The sequence below is a fragment of the Physeter macrocephalus genome, chromosome 8 (assembly GCF_002837175.3).
Source record: "Physeter macrocephalus isolate SW-GA chromosome 8, ASM283717v5, whole genome shotgun sequence".
Classification (NCBI taxonomy): Eukaryota; Metazoa; Chordata; class Mammalia; order Artiodactyla; family Physeteridae; genus Physeter; species Physeter macrocephalus.
Window position 1 is genome coordinate 130490308 of NC_041221.1, and position 17280 is coordinate 130507587.

Sequence of the window (17280 nt, forward strand, 5' to 3'; positions counted from 1 at the left end):
TTGTATTTTCTCCATTCTGTTTCCAAGATTTTGGATCATCTTTACTATCATTACTCTGAATTCTTTTTCAGATAGGCTGCCTATTTCCTCTTCATTTGTTTGGTCAGGTGGGTTTTTACCTTGCTCCTTCATCTGCTGCATATTTCTCTGTCTTCTCATTTTGTTTAACTTTCTGTGTTTGGGGTCTCCTTTTTGCAGGCTGCTGGTTTGTAGTTCCTGTAGTTTTTGGTGTCTGCCTCCAGTGGGTGAGGTTGGTTCAGTGGGTTGTGTAGGCTTCCTGGTGGAGGGGACTGGTGCCTGTGTTCTGGTGCGTGGGGCTGGGTCTTGTCTTTCTGGTGGGCAGCACCAGGTCCGGTGGTGTGTTCTGAGGTGTCTGTGACCTTATTATGATTTTAGAAAGACTCTCTGCTAATGGGTAGGTTTGTGTTCCTGTCTTGTTCGCTGTTGGCACTGGAATTTGCTGGCAGTTGGGCGGTGCTGGGTCTTAGCATTGAGACAGAGATCTCTGGGAGACCTCTCACCAATTGATATTACGTGGGACCGGGAGGTCTCTGGTGGTCCAGTGTCCTGAACTCTCCCACCTGAGAGGCTCAGGCCTGACTGCAGGCCGGAGCACCAAGACCCTGTCAGCCACACGGCTCAGAAGAAAAGGGAGAAAAAAATGAAAGAAAAAAAATAAGAATAATAAATTTAAAAAAGAAAAAAAATTATTAAAATAAAAAAATATATAATGATAAAAAAAGAAGAGAGCAACAAAACCAATAAACAAATCCACCAATTATGACAAGCACCAAACACTAAACTAAGATAAACATAAAAATCAGAAACAAATCAGTCACAGACAGCAAACCCCAAGTCTACAGTTTTTCCCAAAGTCCACCACCACAATTTTGGGACGATTCATTGTCTAGTCAGGTATTCCACAGATACAGGGTACATCAAGTTGATTGTGGGGATTTAATCCACTGCTCCTGAGGCTACACAGAGAAATTTCCCTTTCTCTTCTTTGTTCGCACGGATCCTGGCATTCAGCTTTGGTTTTGGCCCCACCCCTGTGTGTAGGTCGCCCTCAGGCCTCTGTTCCCACCCAGACAGGAGGGGGTTAAAGCAGCAGTGGATTAGGGGCTCTTGCTCATTCAGGCTTGGGGGAGGAAGGGATAGAGTAGTTATAATCAGAGTGCAGGGCGAGCCTGTGGTGGCAGAGGCCAGCATGACATTGCAACAGCCTGGGGCACGCTGTGTGTTCTCCCAGGAAAGTTGTCCCTGGATCACGGGGACGCTGGCAGTGGTGGGCTGCATAGGCTCCTGGGGCTGGGGGGTGGGTGTGGATAGTGACCTGTGCTTGCCCACAGGCTTCTTGGCGGCGGCAGCAGCAGCGTTGGCATTTCATGCCCATCTCTGGGGTCTGAGCTGATAGCTGTGGCTCGCGCCGGTCTCTGAAGCTAGTTTAGGTGGTGCTCTGAATCCCCTCTCCTTGTGCACCCCGAAACAATGGTCTCTTGCCTCTTAGGCAGTTCCAGACTTTTTCCCGGACTCCCTCCCAGCTAGCTGTGATGCACTAGCCCCCTTCAGACTGTGTTCACGCCTCCAACCCCAGTCCTTTCCCTGGGATCTGACCTCAGAAGCCCGAGCCTCAGCTCCCAGCCCCCGTCTTCCCCAGCTGTGAGCAGACAAGCCTCTCAGGCTGGTGAGTGCTGGTCGGCAGCGAGCCTCTGTGCGGGAATCTCTCTGCTTTGCTCTCTGCACCCCTTTTGCTGCGCTCTCCTCCGTGGTTCCAAAGCTTCCCTCCCGCCCACGCCTCCATCTCCGCCAGTGAAGGGGCTTCCTGGTGTGTGGACACCTTTCCTCCTTCACAGCTCCCTCCCACTGGTGCAGGTTCCGTCCCTATTCTCGTCTCTGTTTTTTCTTTTTTTCTTTTTCCCTACCCAGGTACGTGGGGAGTTTCTTGCCTTTTGAGAGGTCTGAGGTCTTCTGCCAGCGTTCAGTAGGTGTTCTGTAGGAGCAGTTCCACGTGTAGATGTATTTCTGATGTAACTGTGAGGAGGAAGGTGATCTCCACATCTTACTCCTCCGTCATCTTGAAGGTCCCACTATAAGAAGTTTTAAAAGTCATTTTTAGAAGGCTGTCATGGGAAGCCTGCTCAGCTATTTTCTCTATTCCCAAAGGACTGCCTGGTGGTGACAGGAAGCATGTGCCAGCGGGAGGCGGGTGGGTGGGAGCAGCCTTCATCCATCACCCAGCGACAGGCCCCTGGTGCCTGGGGGGTCCTCAGAGCACACATCTGCAGCCTGGGCAGCACAGGCATAATTTATCACAGGCAGGTTGTCGCCTGCACCCCGTCAGGTTTATCTGTTTGCTGGCTGCTTCTCCTCTCGCTGACCTCCAAATGCTCCTTTCCTGGGGACCCGAGTCTGGTCTCCCTCAACGCCACACACAGGCGCCCACATCCATGACTTCACTCACCATCTCTGGGCTGAGAGCTCCCGCACTTGTGTCTCCAGCCCAGACCCATATATCCAACTGCTTCCCTGGTATCTCCTCCAACTCAAAATGTCCAAGACAGAATACGTGCGCCTGTGTTTATTTCCCCCAAAGGCACCTCAGCTAATTGCACCACCATCCCCCACGCCTTGCAGCCATCCTTATTCTCTTTCTCCTCATCACCACACCCCATCCAGCTCTACCCACGAGTTTGCATGTCTTTACCTCCAAACTACACCATGAATCCAGCACTTGGTGCCACCTCCACTGCTAATAGCCTCTTCCAAGCACCGCCATCTCTCCCCACCCGGCAGCCCAGCCTCCTCCCGCTCTGCTTCAATAGCAGCCAGGGAAGCAGCCCTGCAATTAGCATAATTACAGCAGCAGCCCCACCCACTGCCAGCCCTGCCTTGACTTGAGAGGCTCAAGTGCAGTTGGGGGAATGCCCTCCTCCCTGCCAGGTGATGTGAGCGGGGGGAGCACTTAAAGGGGGCATGAGGGGGCTGGACAGTGGCCTCTCGTGCTCATAGCTGAGGGCTCTGGTAGAATGGAATCAAGGTCCTATTCCCAGGCAAACTGGGGGTGGCAATGGAGACCCTACTCCCAGCCTGGCCTTCCGGCCCTCAAATATTGCCCCTTCCAGCCTATTCACCCAGCCCTGCCAGCAGGAGCCCCACTTTCCCTGCTCAGAGCCCTGGCATCCAAACACACTTCCCCATTCCCTATCCTTTCAGCCTCATCAAAATCCAAAATCCAGCCATGCTTCAGCTCTCAGCTTAATGTCCCCTTCTCAAGGAACCTCCCTGCCCCAGAGCCAGGTCAGTCTTATCACCCCATGCTTCCCCCTTGGAGCATGTATCCCATCACCCCTGAGTAATGGATTCACCAACTGGGTGCTGTTTTTGCTTTGTTGATTATTTCATTTTGCTGACTTTAAGTTTGGTGAGGGCCAGGACTGAGCTTGTTTTGTTGATCCCAGGGCCTTTCACACACTAGGTTCTCAGTAAATATTGACTGAATAGATGCATAATTCAGCATTTTCTAAGTGGGAGCCCAAGGGATCAAGACAGAAAGACAAGAGAGGGAGAGCACTTGGATCCTTCCTGAATGGGGTACATTCCACCTTAAAACCCATGCAGCTGAAAAGCCTAGTTATTTTCAAACAAGGTATCCAGGGAAAGACCAAATATGGCATTTAAATATAAGTTCATGGCAAATGCAACATAACTGAGGGGAGCAAGGAGCTTTGCTACACCTCAGGGAGAAGTCCAGCTGCTGGACAGTCACACCTGCTGGACACTTGCCAGCTCTCCCAGAGCTGGGGAAGGGTCCAGCTGGACGCTCAGGTATGTGCAAAATGATGCCGACCAAGCTGAGGGCTCTCACATGGCATTTCTTCTCTGCCTGGAGTCACCGTCATCCCAGCCCAGGCTTCTTCCTGTTCTCTTTAGTTCTAGAAATATGTTGCTTTCACTACAATTTTTATTCCTTGGGGAATCATCCCTCCTGCTCTCCCTGTGGTACTGTGAGGCTATTCATGACAGTTACCCTCCCCCAGCCCCAGCCTCTGGCCACAGACGTGGGCAGGTGTGCCAGGCCGAAACAGGTACAACACCATGTCCCTTAAACACAGTAACTGGTCCAGGTGGACACCTGACCCAGCAAGCCCAGTCATTTTCAGGTTTATATCTCCATACACGGAGAGGAAGCTTACCTTCCACTGACTCACCAAGCTAGGATCATGTGAGCCTAGAGATGCTAGTAGCACTTTTCCCTGACTATGTGAAGGAAGCCCACAGCAGGAGAGAATAAGACCCACACTTGAATGAACATCAGAGAGAGCAGAGCCAAGAGAGGGAGAAGGTGGGAGAAAGAGAATCATTTCTGCTACTAAATCCAGCCTTGCCTGAAGGCAGACACCCCTGAATTTCTCAGTTACATGAGTCAATAAACAACCTTTTGGGCTCAAGTAGGTTTGCCTATCATTTACAATCAAGAGTTTAGATGAATATAGCCCTCATCGTTGGGAGCTCCCACGATTAACCCCTGTGTCCATGAACAAACTTGCCTCTTCCAACTCCGGGCCAAATGTCTAAGATTATAGTCTGAGAGGAAGAGCTGGCCATGCCTGGCCAGTAGGCCAGAGAAGAGAAACCCCAGCTGAGTCCAGGCTCCATGCCTCAACTCAGTCCCCAGAGATGCGGCTCCCCTGCAGGCCTCATGTTTCTCCACCATGGACTTCAGAAGCTCTAAACACAAGAGCTGTTACTTCTACTTCCCAGGCCCAGGAGCACTTTCTGGAGTTCCAGCCCCTCTCTCCTAAATGGAAGTAAATCCTCTGGAAGCCCACCACTCACCCCACTCTTAGGGGCAGAAATGTGGTCTTTCTGGGTGGAATAGAAATGCCCCTCTGAATGGCGCTCCCACCCACACTTTGTTATTTCAATAAATGTGTTCAGCTCCTATTCCGTGCCAGGCACCGTGCTAGGCTTTGTGGCTACAAAGACCCTGTACCAAATTGTCTACTGTCTACGTGGTATCACTGTGGCCCCTTCTACACTCTCTCCTGAATCACAGGAGAATCCCGGAGTCCCTTGTCCACAGGGTTCCAGTTAGATTCTGCCAGCAAGAGCCACTCATGTGAGATCCAGAAGGCTAAGGAGAGGTAGAAGCCATGCTTTTCTGGTAGCAGCTGGGAGCAGGTGATCTGAGGTTTCGTCACTAGCTTCCAGGTTTCCTCTGAGAATCTCCTACTCCAATGCTATAGGTGCTTGAGACCATCATCTGCAGCATCCCGTGAGATTTCTATACTTTCAAATTTCCTGAATGTGAACTTTTTGACATTTGCTTCCCCCCACCCCACCTCCAACAACTGCGTGAGGCCCTAAATCCCTACAGTTGACCACTTTCTGCTCTAAATGCCTAATGCAGCTCCTGTTTTTTGTTTCTTCCAAAGGACCTTGCCTTCATCCTAGGGGAAGGCAGCAAGACCAAAGCTGCCCCGCAGCCACCCAGATGAAGAGCTGGGCTGTCCTGGCACTGTTAAGAAAAGTCCTTGTCTCTAAAGCCTTGCCTGGCCACATTGTACTGGGGGCCTGCTGGACACTAGACCATGGATCTAGTGTAGTACCTAGTATATCATGGTGAATCAGCTCAGCCGAGGATTATATGGCCATCGAAAACATGGATCGCACCAGACAAAAATAAGTGACCTTAGACTAGTGGGTATACTAGGGTTGAAAACACACACAAACACACACATACACACACACACACACACACACACGCACACACATATATACAGTAAAACTGTATCTCCTTCCTTTAGACACTGAAAGGGCAAGATGGAACAATACATAACAGGATTAAAACAGTCTGACCCGTAATTAACTGCTCATCTATGTGATATCTAGAAAGGCGCCCAGGGGATCCATTAATGCCGGCACCAGTCACCCGCTGTTATCTGTGTGCAGCCCTCCTGGACGGGGGCTTCCCAACTCTCTCCTTGACTCTCAGGACCGCTCCTGTTGGGACCCTCTTATGATGCTCAGAGGGCCCTTCTCTTAATCCCACCTCTCTCTGAGTCCCAGCCCCACTGCCTCCGTGGTTTCTTAATTCCCTCCGCTCGCCCCTCCTAGAACCCCACTGTTGGCCCCCTCGGTCTTCAGACTCAGTACTCCGTCATCCTGCTCCCACATCTGCCGCCATTTCCCAGTCCATTGCCCGTCAAGCTTGAGAATGTGCCAGAGCCAGGCCCCCAGAGAGAGAATGAAGGAGACCCTGGTCTTCCCATCAGATCTCCAGCAGACACCCAGGCCCCCACTCTGCCAAGGAGTCTGTCCTGGGCCCAGTGCTGCGTGCTATTTGCAGAAAGAGTGCCTGCCTCCATCCTCCCCCTGAGGTCTCCCAGCTCAGTGCATGCCCCAGAAAGGAGGTGTGTGCCACGCTCCAGCCGGAGCGGACAAGAATAGCAAACAGAAAAACCAGCCTTCCACACATGCATATGGAAAAACACAGGCAAAATGTTCACTGTTATATCAGGGTAGTAAGATGGTAGAGTTATTTTTTAGGATTCCCTATTATTTTTTTTTTCAATAAAAAAGAAAATAAAGTATAAAGAGATCATTAGTTCTCTCAGGTCTTCCTTAAATGGGTGCTGAAATTAGCCCACCCAGTACTGTGGGAGCAGCGCTTCCCCATCCTCTCTTTGTTTGAATAGTTGTCCCACTTTCAGGATGCCCTGTGACCTACTCTCCACTCAGTTCTCCCAACAGACTTGAGACTTCCACGGCACTGTTATCTGAGCACTGTTTTGAGTTCTATAAGAAACATTCAACCACATGCAGGCTGTGGGTGTGACCCGTGCCCAACCCTCAGCTCCCACCAGACTTCCTAGCTCAAGGGCCCTACTCTGAATCTTGACGTTATCATCTCCCTGGGGCAGAATGTGCAAACCAAGTTAACATCCCCATGGGGACTGGAGTCCAGGCCTCCCGATCCATCCCCCAGTAGGAACGCCCTCTCCAGGTCACCAAGTTGCCTACATCCCCATGTATGTTACACAGTCTAATGAAATTTGCTGGAATCCCCCCAGCCAATATTGCCAACTTTTCTTTTATCTTCTGTTCTAAAAACCTGTCAAACACATCATCTCTGCCCCACAAAACAAATTTATTTTTTGAGTCATGTAGGAAAAAATTGATGTTGAAATGCTGTGAGGGTAGAGGTTTTTGTCTTGGTGTCAGGTGTCTGTGAAACCTAATGGAGCCATTCTTTGACAACATTATATGTGTTTGGCTAATTTGGTGGAGCAGACAATGTCCTCTATTGAGCAGGAAGAATAGAACACACAGTCCTACCAAAGCAGAGAGTTGGCCCATCGTGGATAATTTTCTTCCACTATTCATCCCGCAGATAGGCACTCAATTACAGACACGTTCACAGGTAAATTTCCATTCATTCTTTTATCACCTCCACACATTCATTTTATCAATAAAATAGTCATTTTCAAAATAGCTTGAAGCAGAGATGTGTGTCAGTAAACAAAGGGCAGGCTTCCCTATCACAATATATTTTTTCCTGATTATTTTTTCTTTTACCCCTTAGAAATCTCTGTGGCTAATTCACTCTTTTGGTCCCCTCTTGTCAACTTTTTTCCTATTAATGCAGCCCAGACTGGTTCTCAAATGAGCAGGAACAATAGTAAACCTTTCCTAAGCTCCATGTTCAAGGGCCTGGCCCCAGGGCTGAGGCTAGGAGGAGGGCCTAAGAAGCACCCCTGTTGCTAAGGAATCCAATCAAATCAAAGCAGAGCCAGGGAGCCCAAGCAATGGGACCACACAGCTGACAGGTGGTCTGCCAAGGGTGGCCATGCAGGACAGGGATGGGGGCCCGGGGCAGCAGCAGGCACAGCTCACTGACCAAAGGCATGGGTGTCTGAATGCCCCAGGACCACTAAGAGAACTACCCACAGAGCCAGACCCCAAGAGTCAGCTCAGCATATTTACCAAGCTCCAACTTTGTACAAGGTCTGATGCTTGGTACCGAAGGGGCAAGGATGAGTCAGCCAGGATCCCAGCCTCTGAGAAGCTGTCATACAGCAAGAAATCAAGGCGAGGAAGCATCACTTCTGCCACAAACTCAGGTTAAAACTGGGACTCGGACCCTGGAAGGTTTTTCTTCCAGGATGAAGCACTACTTGAAAGATCCATGTTACGGGGATGGTTCTAGAAAATCCTGGCCAGTTCCATTATGAGCAGCACATAGTCACACAGCAGGCTCACAGCAAGCCTATGACTATGACATCAAGTGTCAGGGAAGCCAAGTGTGATGGTTAATTTTATGTGTCAACTTGGCTAGACCACAGTACCCAGATATTTGGTCCAACACTATTCTAGATGTTTTGTGAAGGTATTTCCTAGAAGAGATTATCATTTATATCAGTGGACTCTGAGTAACGCAGATTGCCCTTCATGACATAGGTGGGCCTCATCCAATCAGCTGAAGGCCTAAGTAGAAAAAGAATGAGCTACCCTGAAAAGAGGCAATTCTGCCAGCAGACGGCCTTTGGACTCAAACTGCACTATCAACCCTTCCCTGGGTGTCCAGTCTGCCAGCCCATCCTGCATATGTAGACGTGCCAGCCTCCACAATCACAAGAGCCAGTCAATTAGCCAGTCTCTCACCTAATACAAACCTCCATTGCAATAGCCCCCTTGAAAAAAATCTGCTTACCCTCTTTAAAATATACACAATAAATGAATGGATGGATGGATGGATGAATGAATGGATGGATGGATGGATGGATGGATGGATGGATGGATGGATGGATGGATGGATGGATACATACATCCTGTTGATTCTGTTTCTCTGGAGAACCCGGACCAGTAATGCCAAGCAGCAGAAATCCACACATTCTGTGGCATGTGTGGAAACCACCTAGCCAGCCTGCTTCCAGACAGAGAGGAGATTCACATCCCACTCAGAAAGTGCCAAGGTTTCAGACGTGGGTGAGGAGGGGCGCGGGAGCTGCAGGTGAAACCGAGAGTTGGGAGGGAAACAGGCATTCCCCGTTTGCAGAGGCCTCCACAACATCCGCACCCACCAGTCTCCTCCAGCGAGGGAGCGGGGGACAAAATCTGGACCACTGAGTAACTCCTAGGCTCTGCCGTCATTCTCAGGCCTCAGAGATGCTTGGAGAGAAAGCAAACAGCATAATCTTCAGTCCACAGCGGGGGTCTCGGGAAGGCATGCGCCTTGCCTTGGCTCCCAGAATGGATGAAGCACCTGGTAAGGAAACCCCGGGCACCCATCTGGAGAGCACCAGCCTCCTCGCCTCCTCCCTCTTCTGACCCAGAGACAAACTGGCTCCTGGGTGCTGCTGGGTTGGCCACACCAGGAGTATCAGTTTCTTTATTTTTTTTTTTTAAATATTATTGAAATGTATCTCCTAATGAGATCAGTAGGGCCTTTATTTTATTTATTTATTTTTGGCTGCATTGGGTCTTCATTGCTGCATGTGGGCTTTCTCCAGCTGCGACGAGAGGGGTCTACTCTTAGTTGCAGTGCGTGGGCTTCTCACTGCTTTGGCTTCTCTTCTTGCGGAGCATGGGCTCTAGGCGTGCGGGCTTCAGTAGTTGTGGCTCGTGGGCTTAGCTGCTTCATGGCATGTGGGTTCTTCCCGGACCAGGGATCGAACCCATGTCCCCTGTATTGGCAAGCAGATTCTTAACCACTGAGCCACTAGGGAAGTCCCAGAGTATTAGCTTCCGCATTGCTCGGGAGTCGTGGGGGAAATGTTTATTTTCCCAAAGCAGGACTTGGAGCAACATGGATAAAGGCACCCACTGTGCATGAATGGGAAGACAAGTACTGCAGCTGACCCTCCAGGCAGATGTTACCTGAAGGGTCCCCGTCCCTGCAGAGCTCACCCAGATGGGGGCAGACACCCAGGCTCATGGCTGAGAAGACTTCTGAGGGCACTCCAGGAACCCTTTCAGGTGTGGCCTGTCAATCACACTCTTGCTTTGTGAATATGCATAAGTGTCGTGGATATTCATGAGCATCCATCAACCTTGCAACAGTAAAACGATTCCTTTTGTTGTTAAACAGCCTCTTAACATTGAGTGGTCTGCTGGGTCAGGGGAGGAGGCTGGGAAGGAAGCCCCCATCTCCTCTCTCTGTTCCTCAGTCTCCTGACAGCAAGACAAGACTAATATTTACTTAACTGTAGCTAAAATCTGAAATGCCAGGCGCTTTTTGAGGGAAGCTGCTGCATTCCAAATGCAAGCATGACCCCGTGAGCACCGCTCACCTCCCCTGTATAGATGGAGACTGTGTTCAAATCGCATTTCTGTAAATAGAATTCTACTTCAGAGAGTTTTTCTTAAAACATTCTTTTATGACTGGCTTGTACAGGGTCCAGAGGGCTCTTCACACTTTAAATGGAGGACAAATGCAATAATCGAAGAGGATGTTCTGCAAACAGACACTTAAATGAACAGAGGGATGCTCAAAATTTATGGAAGCAGGTCATGCCGCTTCGCTCCCTTGGAGCTCTGTTCCCTCGCTTTCCACCAGCTGACTGTTGCCTCTGAAAGTCATGAGGACACTCTGTAACCAGAAAAGAGCTGCAGATGGGTGGGCAGTTTAAGCGACCCAGTGGAAACCAGAGGCCTTTGGTAAACAGGTGCAGCGGGGAGGAGAGCCAGAGGGCTGCCTCTTGAAGCTTCCGTGGACAGAGGGTCAGGTCCTCTCCCTGCAAAATCCAGATGAAACTAAGGGAGGCCCTAATCACACTTAGACAGAATCTGCCCACAGCGCATGAGCTCATCTTCTCCCTGGATGGTAAGATGGTGTCTTCTCGTCCTGCTTTGGATGGCACCTTCTGGGAGAAATTTCTCCATCTCCACCCAGAACCCTGTCCACCCCCAGCCCCACTCCCATACTTCCTGCACTTCAGGTGCTAGCTTCTCACCTCAGATTTCCCCTCTGCTGTCTCTTCACCCACCGGACACTAGGAACTTAAAAGAAGGGGTTTCCCCACCACACAGCTTCAAATAAATCCTTGCCGGTTACACACTGAACTTTGTTTTTAAGGCATAAAATATGAAATGCTCAACTGAGGGTTTTTTTTTTAATATAGTCAAATTTTTAGCTTTCCCCCCTGTGTTTAAACTCCTCTAAATGTTGCTGCTCCAAACTAGAATGCAAGGTCCTGCCATCTTTAAGACTTAGCACATTTGCAACAGAACATGACACATGGCTTTCCTAAGTAGCCAGGGTGCTGAGTATACACAGAACCCTCAGGACCAAATTCGGGGAGGATGCACGGAAGCGGGGAGCATCTCCAGGACAGAACAAAGTCATGCCACTTAATCTGGGGCACATCTGGCAAAGCTCAGTCTCCAGTCCTGATGGTCCAAGCCAATTAACTGCTACCAGACATGCCTCTCGTCATCTTGCCCTCAAACCCATCCAGGCTTGAAGACCAGCATGGGGCTGGGAACCAAGGATAACACCTGCAGCTGCAAGACCAGATGTTAAGGGGCTTCGGTGTGAACTTTGCGGTATTAAAAAAAAAAATTCAAAAAACAAAAGAGAAAAGTTAAGTATGCTATCTTAGCTGGTAGCCTTCGGAATGACTTTGAAAGCCTGATGGTAAAATAGAGCCTTCTGGAATTTTTTTCCCACACGCCTCCCACAAAGTCATTGAAAGGAGAAATCAAGTAATAAGCCAGCTGGGATCTCTCACCCAGCAGGCCCCTCTGGGCTTTTGCACCGAGGGAGAAGGTAGAGACCCCAGGGCCTCGTGACAACACAAACACCCCCAAGAAGCAAGTATGCCTTCCCTCCTCTGCTACCCACGCACAAAAAACCTGGCAGGGCCTGGAAGATAGAACAGAAAAAAATGAATTCGGTGAAAGCACCAGAATCACTGGGGCTACAGGATGCCTAGGAACTTGTAGCTCAGTCCGTTCACTTCAAAGGCAGTTGTTCTGAATGAGTAGTGTGAACTTGAGTTCAAGGACCAGAGGCAGGAAGGCCCATTTCTTAGCAGCAGGTTTGATGACCCTGAAGGGTAACCTGAGCGCTGGTGACAGTGTGGGGCAGGGGAGAGAATGCAGGAATTACCTTTCTAACTCCAAGTGCTCAGTTTGGTGTGTTTAACAGCTTCTCCTGTGTCTGCACCCCACTTTCAGCAGAATTAGTCTCAACAACAAGGTCTGAACTTTCAAAACTCGAAGAAACTGTCTACCCCTAAGTCAGGGTAGCACCTAAATTTTTTTAAAAAATGAAAACTGTGTAAAAATAAATCCCAAACTACGGGGCCAGTGGAGACCAGTTGGCAGCTCAGGAAGGAGACAGGAGGAAGAAGCTGGGACCAGCGTGAGGACTCTGCTCACAGCGGGCGTCCCACGACTGCTAAGGGTAAAGGGCCAAGTGGGAGAAGCGTTATCACCCTCTCTCCCTCCCTTCCCAGTGGGGCTGCCTGGAAATGGACAGTAGGACTCACTCCTCCGTGCAAGGTTCCTCCCAGCCCTGACAGCCCAGACAAAAGGACAGCACTGGCTTCCACTTGGTCCATAGACATTTATTGGGCACCTGCTGTTTTCCAGGCCCAGTGCTGCAATCTGAACATACCACATTGCACAAAAGTGTGGCCAGGCTGGGGATATAGACATTTAATAAGTAATTACACCAGTTTTGATAAGCATACAGTTGGGACAGTTGCGTCAAGCCACGGGTGTGCCACGTGTGTGCCACATGCTTGGTGGCCACTTTGCTTCCTCACAGGCAGCCCATTCTCGAGAGCAAGGAGAGCTTGGGAATCACACCTAAGCCCTTCCTCTGCATACACCTGCCCGTGCAGGTCTTCTCTGACTTCTGAGGATCTGAGTCATAGGACCACGCTGATGCCTGGGGCCACCACTCCTCGGGTTGCCTCTCTAACAGGTGACACGTAGGGGCTGGTCCAGAAGCTCAAAGCTGTCAGATCCTCAGGTTCATCTGGCACAACCTGCTCGGTGCCCTGTGTCCAGCCCTGCTGATCTCCCCTGGACGTGATGACTGCGTTACTTGTATTTCAGAAACTCAGTCGCCTTTCACATTGCCCCACGCCAGATTCATCAGCCTCAAACACCACCCTTAACGCATCATTCCACCCCTCAAAAGTGCTATACTATTTCCAAATGGGTACCAGCCCATTCAGCCATATTTCTCTTACACACCCACATAAAACCTCTACTTTTGAAAAAAATGTTATTGAGTTCTGATATAGCCACTTACTAGGTTATCTCATTTACCAAAATTAGACACACTTCTTCCTAAGCCCCCTTTCTCTTCAGCCCTTCCCCACACATCTTATGTTACTCCTGCCTCAGGTTTTGGTTTCAGACCTAAAGGGCCCTCTCCCATCTTAATTCTCACTGCTCTTCAAGGCTTATTCACGGTTTGCCTCTTCTGTGAAGCCTTCCTACATTGCTCTCATCCGTGGAGACCTGGCTGAAATCCCATCCTGAACAAAAGGTGTTCCCGCAGCATCCTGGATGCTCTCTGGGATGCAGAGATAGCAGGAGGACTGCCTGAGGCAGCCCCAGAGCCCAACCCTCTTCCCTACCCAACACTGAAGCCTCCCTGGGCCTGGGAATTCCTTAAACACAATCATCAAAGGGCCAGAAACTAGGAGATCCTGCCTGGAGCCAACCAGAGCTAGGCTCAGGAGTTTTAAATGTCCCAGGTGTGGGTTCTGTGCTTTCTGTCAAGTTTACCATCCCCTTTGCTGGCCCCTCTCCCTCTGCTCCACCTCTAAGTGCTAGAGGGCTCTCAGAACCCTCTCATTCCCCATCTACCCCAGCCCCCTGGGGATCCCGTCAGAGCTGTGGCTTTAAATGCCACATAGGTGCCTGTGGCTTCTGTGTTTACGTCACAGACCCAGACCTTTCCCCTGAGCTCTATCCAGAGTCATACATCCAAGCTCCTCCTCAGTGTCTCCACATAGAATGTCTAAAGTAATCTTTAGCTCAACATGCCTGAAATTGCACTCTTGATACTCAATTCCCACCTCTTGCAAAATTCATTCCTCCCCCAGGCTTCACCGTCTTGGTAAAGAACCCCACCATCCATTTATCCAGTTGCTCAGGATAAAAATCTAGGCATCCTCCATGATGCCTCTCTTTCCTTCACCACCCCCCGCCACCACAGTGAAAACAATCAGCTACTCCAGGCAGCTCCACCTCCAAAATAAATCTTGAACCCAACCACCTCTCACCACTATACTGCGCCATTCTGGTTCACTCAACGTCATGTCTGCCTGGAAGCACCGACTCCACTGTTCTTCCTGCTTCCATGCTTGTCTGCTGTCCATCCTCCACAGAGAAGCCAGAGTGATCACATCACTCTGTGATGTGATACCCTCCAGGGGCTCCCGGGGGCTCTTACACTAAACCCTGAACTCCTTACCGTGGCCCCAAGGTCACACATGATCTGTCCCCTAATATTTCTCCAGCCTCAGCTCCTGTCACATGCCTTCTGATTAGTCTTCTCCTGGTCCTCAAACACAACCAGCCTGGCCAAACCTCAGGGTCTTTGCACGAGCTGATCCCTCTCGAGAGAGTGTTCAACCTTCACATCTCCACATGATGGGCTCTTTCACGTCAATCAAATCGATACTTAAACGTCACCTCCTCAGAGAAGCCTTCCCAGACCACCTAATTTAAAGTAGCTCCCCACATCTCCCTCCATCATTTTTGACTCATTGTCCCTACTTTACGTCCATGCAAATATTACTCCCTAAAGGCATCTTATTCATTTATTTTTGTACTTGTTTGTTGTCTGTTTCCAGCAATGGAGGGTAAGCTCCGGGAGGGCAGGAGGTTATCTGCCACGTCCACTGCTGCATCCCAGTGTTCAGGACAGTGCTCGGAACTTAGTAGGCACTTAATAAATGTTGACTGGATATTTCCTAAACTCTGTGACATGGTCTCTACGCTGGGTCCTGCAAGATAACACTCCTGGTCTGAACAAAGAAAGAGCACAAACTGAGCTGGGACTTCCAAAAGAAAGTTCATGGGGAGAAGCCTCCCCGTGGGCCATCTCAGTAACATTCTGGTGACTGGCTTTCCAGGAAGAGCAGACTGGAGCAAAGGACAGGCCAAGATGGCCAGGGAGCATCTCAACCACAGGGCCATCCTCATCTCGAGAAGAAGACATCAACCACCTGTCCAAAAGGGGAGAGCTCACCCTCCACACCACCCAACAGAAATATAGTATAAGCCACAAACAAGAGCCAAATAGGTAACTAGGAATTGTCCAATGGCCACATTTAAAAAAGGAAAAAAGAAACAAGTGAAATTAATTTTAATAATGTGTTTTATTTAACCCAATATATCTCAAATATTATTTCAATCAATAAAAAAATTAATTGGCTATTTTACATATTTTCTTTGTACCAAGTTTCCAAACTTGAGTATGTATTTTATACTTGCGGAACATCTCGATTTGGACCAGTCACAATTCAAGAGCTCAAGAGCCACGTGTGGCCAGTGGCCATTCTGTTGGACAGTGTGGGCCAAAATAACCAAGCTGTGCCTGTGGTAGATTTGAGAAAAGCATTATGTCAAATCTGGGATGCATTTTGTTCTCACTTTTTACATGACGCAGGTTTTCCTGCATTGAGATTAAAACAGAGTCTGCATTGATTTTTCTTCCTTTTCCCTAAATTTTGGCAACAGAACCCGTTGCAGTGCCTTGAATCCACTGTATGTGTAAGTGGTGGGAACCAGCCTTCCCTGCCAAGGAAGAAAGGCAGGGTTTCCCCCATGACACTGCTGTGATCAGGCTCCTGTATTTCCTGGCTCCAGGTCCACCAAGAGACTACCACAGTTTATTAGCTGACTTTAATAGGGATCTGTTTCTAATAGTAGAAGTAATGATTCCTATAAACCAGTTGCAAAGGGTAAGAGCAATTCCATTCCAAAGAGAGAAGAGGCTTATTTGGAAATCTGAGTGTGTGCAGGAATCACACACCTTCATATTAACAAATCCCATCCCTGGCTGGTCAAACTCTCCTCCAATAAGCTCATTTCCTGGGCTAAACACCACATAACAGGGGCCGTGAAACCAGGGGATGTCACCAACAAGGACAGCAACAGCCTGCTGAAGTGAGAATTTACAACCTGACACTACTATTTTTCCTCACACTTGCTCTCAGAGTAAACCCAGTGCAGGAAGAGCCAGGAATTCAACAGAATTTAATACAGTGAGTGCTTCCTGGGGCCAACTGGGTCTTAGCACAAGGCTCGGGTTGAGAGAAGGAGCAAATGGAAGAACAGACAAGATGTGCATCTTCCCCTTAGAGACCGTAAGGAAGCCACACTTGTTCATTATTTTTTAAAGTTTTTTCTTTTTTTAATTTATTTTATTTATTTTTGGCTGTGTTGGGTCTTCGTTGCTGTGCACGGGTTTTCTCTAGTTGCGGTGAGCGGGGACTACTCTTCATTGCAGCGCGCAGGCCTCTCATTGCGGTGGTTTCTCTTGTTGCGGAACATGGGCTCTAGGTGCGCAGACTCAGTAATTGTGGCACGCGGGCTCAGTAGTTGTGGCTCACGGGCTCTAGAGCACAGGCTCAGTAGTTGTGGCACACGGGTTTAGGTGCTGCGCTGCATGTGGGATCTTCCCAGACCAGGGCTCGAACCCGTGTCCCCTGCATTGGCAGCCAGATTCTTAACCACTGCACCACCAGGGAAGCCCAACACACTTGGGTTTAAAATGCAAAGTCTTCCAGGTTTCAGCGTAAAGAACATCTTCCTCTTTTGGAAACCAAATTGGGCAGGAGTTGGGGGGATTCACAGATAATCTTGATTCCATGCCCATGGCCCCTGCACACTGTGGAGGACAGCGACACCAGCCAGCCCAGAAGATATGGCAGATGCAAGGGAATGGTGAAGAGAAACAGAGTGACGGTACAGATTTCCTTCTTGCTCTCTCTCCTTTGTGATGTTCTGGGGAGACAGCAGACAGTTCAGCTTCCCATGATAAGAGCGTAAGGGCCAGAGAGGGTTCAGACAGTGAAAAGGAGAGTTAAGAGGAAGCGGTAGGGCTTCCCTGGTGGCACAGTGGTTAAGAATCTGCCTGCCTGGGGCTTCCCTGGTGGCGCAGTGGTTGCGCGTCCGCCTGCCGATGCAGGGGAACCGGGTTCGCGCCCCGGTCTGGGAGGATCCCACATGCCGCGGAGCGGCTGGGCGCGTGAGCCATGGCCGCTGAGCCTGCGCGTCCGGAGCCTGTGCTCCGCAACGGGA

At 49.7% G+C, this 17280-nt stretch overlaps 1 long non-coding RNA gene across 1 annotated transcript in view; it reads right to left on the reverse strand.

Annotated features, from left to right (window-relative positions):
• Nucleotides 1-1955: 1955 nt before the first annotated feature.
• The window catches only part of LOC129392345 (uncharacterized), a 191468-nt gene continuing 176143 nt past the window's right edge, over nt 1956-17280 (reverse strand). The window contains exon 3 of the long non-coding RNA XR_008618118.1: nt 1956-2090. This is a non-coding gene — a long non-coding RNA (uncharacterized lncRNA). The remainder of the gene's footprint in view (nt 2091-17280) is intronic.